Source organism: Hylobates moloch, unplaced genomic scaffold (assembly GCF_009828535.3).
Source record: "Hylobates moloch isolate HMO894 unplaced genomic scaffold, HMol_V3 SCAFFOLD_8, whole genome shotgun sequence".
Lineage (NCBI taxonomy): Eukaryota > Metazoa > Chordata > Mammalia > Primates > Hylobatidae > Hylobates > Hylobates moloch.
The window spans coordinates 46,678,336-46,682,518 of record NW_026652283.1 but is presented as its reverse complement, the minus strand read 5'-3'; the positions used below and the strand labels follow the sequence as shown (position 1 = coordinate 46,682,518).

The window sequence follows — 4,183 nt, the reverse complement described above, 5'->3', positions numbered from 1 at the left end:
TATTCCCATTATTTTCAGTAAAGTATGATAAACTTTTGGATGCAAATAATCAAAACTCACCCAAGCTAGCTTAAGGAAAAGATATAAGCTGCTATAAGGATGCTGAAGTGTTTCACAGGATGCAGAAGTAGGAATGCAGAAAGTTGGGCCGGGCGCGGTGGCTCACGCTTGTAATCCCAGCACTTTGGGAGGCCGAGGCGGGCGGATCACGAGGTCAGGAGATCCAGACCACGGTGAAACCCCGTCTCTACTAAAAATGCAAAAAAAATTAGCCGGGCGTGGTGGCGGGCGCCTGTAGTCCCAGCTACTAGGAGAGGCTGAGGCAGGAGAATGGCGTGAACCCGGCGGGGGTCGCAAGCAGTCCACCTTGACCCCCCCCCGGCCCGCCAGGGCGACCAAACGAGAACCCGATCAAAAAAAAAAAAAAAAAAAGGAATGCAGAAAGTGACTAGAATGTAGGTGAAATGCTCCAGAGAATATTTTGTCTCTATCTCTTTGTTTTTGTTTTTTTGTTTTTGAGATGGAGTCTGGCTCTGTCGCCCAGGCTGGACTGCAAGCTCTGCCTCCCGGGTTCACGCCATTCTCCTGCCTCAGCCTCCCGAGTAGCTGGGACAACAGGCACCCGCCACTACGCCAGGCTAATTTTTTGTATTTTTAGTAGAGACAGGGTTTCACCGTGTTAGCCAGGATGGTCTTGATCTCCTGACCTCGTGATCCGCCCGCCTCGGCCTCCCAAAGTGCTGGGATTACAGGCGTGAGTCACCGCGCCCAGCCTGTCTCTATCTCTTATCTCTGCTTCTCTCCACATCTCTGCCCCTATTCTCCTCTCTCTGCAGACTGGCTTTCTCTGTTTTTCAGTCTATCTGGAGGACAATAGCCGTGATACAGTTCCTAAATTTTTATACTCATTCCATTCTAGATATCAGTCCAAACTAAACCAGAATTCCTAGGTAAGAAAGAATATAATTGACCTAGTTTGGTCAGGTGTCTACCCCAATCTAATCAACAGTGGTCAGTGGATCAAGGTTCTGCTTCTGAGGCTTGAATAAGAAAGGTGGTGATGTGAATCAGTCCCACTATTCTCAAAAAAGGGTGAATCACTTGTGAGCTGGGAAGATACCCCAAGAGATGTCTACTAGAGCCTCCATGTGTCAATTTCTCTTCTTAGAATGGATAGATTAAGTGAAATTATTAAGTCAAATGATATGAGCATTTTAAGACCAATTGCTTTCCAATCTACTTTTATTTTTTATTTTTATTTTTTATTTTGAGACAGTCTCACTCTGATGCCCAGGCTAGAGTGCAGTGGCATGATCTCAGCTCACTACAGCCTCTGTCTCCCAGGTTCAAGTGATTCTCATGCCTCAGCATCCTCCATGTAGCTGGGATTACAGGTGTACACCCCCCCACCCAGCTAATTTTTTGTATTTTTAGGAGAGACAGGGTTTCACGATGCTGGCCAGGCTGGTCTGGAACTCCTGGTCTCAAGTGGTTCCCCCACCTCGGCCTCCCAAAGTGCTGGGATTACAGATGTGAGCCACTGCACTCAGCTCCAATCTACTTTTTTTTTTTTTTTTTTTTTTTTGAGGTGGAATCTCGCTCTGTCACCCAGGCTGGAGTGCAGGGGTGCTATCTCCCCTCACTGCAAGCTCTGCCTCTCAGGTTCATGCCATTCTCCTGCCTCAGCCTCCTGAGTAGCTGAGACTACAGGCGCCCACCACGACGCCCGGCTAATTTTTTGTATTTTTAGTAGAGACGGGGTTTCACCGTGTTAGCCAGGATGGTCTCGATCTCCTGACCTCGTGATCCGCCCGCTTCAGCTTCCCAAAGTGCTGGAACTACAGGCATGAGCCTACAGGCATGAGCCACCGTGCTTGGCCCCAAAAGCTTCTTAAGCTGATAAACAACTTCAGCAAAGTTTCAGGATACAAAATTAATCACTAACAGAAAGCACTAGTATTCCTATCCACCAACAACCGCAGGTGTCTGGGCTTCCGCAGCTTCTTCTTCTTGAAGTAAGCATCAATAAGATGTTTGGGGATTTTTACATTGCCGATATCAATTTTGGTTGAGGTGGCAATGACACATTTCTGGTGTGTTCTTCGTAGAGGAACTCGATTGAGGACCAGAGGTCCAGTCACAAGTAACAAGCCACTAGCCAGCTGCTTCAGAAAAACCACCTTCTTGCCCCTGCGGCGTCCAGTGAGGATGATGAGAATGGTCCCGGGAGTGATGCTGGCTCACAGTTTTCTCATGTGCTGACTGAAGGATTTTTTGCCGTGGCTCAACAGCTTTCAAGGCACGTCTTCAGTAGGATAATATCTAGGCATTTTGCGAAGTTAAGCCACCCAGGTATCGCCATTCTTGTCACCACCAACTGGTTTTATAACAGTTGCAAGAAACTTCTTTTTCTTTTCAACCTTAGATTTAGCGGCTGAGTACTTCCTCTTGTACATGGCGTTTCTGGAATACATGGCAGACTGGTAATACCTGTCAATTCCTCTGACAAGGACAGGGTTGTGGCTGCAATGGGGCTTCCCCTTCTTGGGCTCTTTAGCCTTGAGGTTACCCTTTTTCACCTTGCCACCAACATCAGCCTTCTTGGCTTTGGGTTTCTTCTCTTTAGCATCTGGCTTCTCAACTTTTTCACCCACCATCTTGCAAGATGGGAAACAAGTGTCTGCATTTCTTCCAGTCTGCCCACACCTGTTCTCCAGCCACTGCTGTCTTCTGCCTGGTTCCCCTCCTTGCCCTGCCACCAGTTCTTCTGGTCCTCTTCTCCTCCCTGGGAGCCATAGCTGCCTTTGGGTTATACAGGTCTCCCAGCTCTGTTTTCTGGAAAGACAGTATTTGTAGAGAAAGTTCAGAGGTCCTCATTAGCAGGAGTCAACACTGCAGCAGTCTATATTGCGGAACAGAAGCTGGGCACTTACACGTGGTATCAAAGCATCAGCTGCCTGGAGAACTTTTCTTTGCTAGTGCTGCGGATAGAGCATGCAATTATGCAGACCAAAGTTTCATTCCCCTGCCCTCAGCTCTCCATGATTTCACCCGCCCCACCCACAGACTCCAATACACAATTCAATCATTGCATTTTGTGTATGGTGTTGTCATTGTCTATCTCCCCCTTAAAGTACTAACTCCGGCTGGGTGTGGTGGCTCATGCCTGTAATCCCAACACTTTGGGAGACCGAGGCAGGTGGATCACCTGATGTCAGGAGTTCGAGACGAGCCTGACCAACATGGCGAAACCCCGTCTCTTCTAAAAATATAAAAAAATTAGCTGGGCATGGTGGCAGGCACCTGTAATCCCAGCTACTCGGGAGGCTGAGACAGGAGAATCACTTGAACCCGGGAGGCAGAGGTTGCAGTGTGCTGAGATTGCACCATTGCACTCCAGCCTGGGAGACAGAGCGAGACTTCATCTCAAAAAAAAAAAGGACCAACTCCTTGAGGACAGGGACTATGTCTACCTTGTTTATCTCTGTGTCTTCAGTACTATTAAATTCCTCTCCTAGATTTGCTCTGCTAACACTTCCTCAGATCCTCTTAGATTAGCTCCCTCACCGGGGAAAATAAAAAATAAAGGCTATAGGTAGAATAGAGGTTCAAGAAGAATCATTTGTCATCCACAAAGCTAAAGAAAAAGAGCAGTAAGTTTGTTTTGTTTTGTTTTGTTTTTGAGACCGAGTCTCACTCTTGCCCAGGCTGGAGTGCAGTGGCACAATCTCAGCTCACTACAACCTCTGCTTCCCGGGTTCAAGTGATTCTAGTGCTTCAGCCTCCCAAGTAGCTGGGACTACAGGCATGTGCCACCATGTCTGGCTAATTTTCGTATTTTTTAGTAGAGACGGGGTTTTGCCATGTTGGCCAGGATGGTTTTGAACTCCTGGCCTCAGGTGATCCACCCACCTTAGCCTCCCAAAGTACTGGGATTACAGGTGTGAGCCACTGTGCCTGGCCAAGAACAGTAAGATTTTTAACTGAGCCCTGAATTTACAAGGCTTATGGTGGAAGGAATCTAACATTTTCTAAGTGCCTACTAAGTACTAGGCATCTGTCTTATTCAATACTCTCTCATTTACTTGGTTTCTCTCCACCGTAGGAAAGATGGTAGCCAGCAGCCCCAGGCTTACATTATCTCAGACAAGATTCTGCAATGAAAAAGGAGAGGGATTCTCTC

The 4,183-nt window shown here is 47.5% G+C and overlaps 1 pseudogene; it reads right to left on the bottom strand.

Annotated features, from left to right (window-relative positions):
- Positions 1-1,704: 1,704 nt before the first annotated feature.
- LOC116473101 (large ribosomal subunit protein eL6-like) lies at positions 1,705-2,808 on the bottom strand (annotated as a pseudogene).
- Between the last annotated feature and the right edge of the window lie 1,375 nt (positions 2,809-4,183).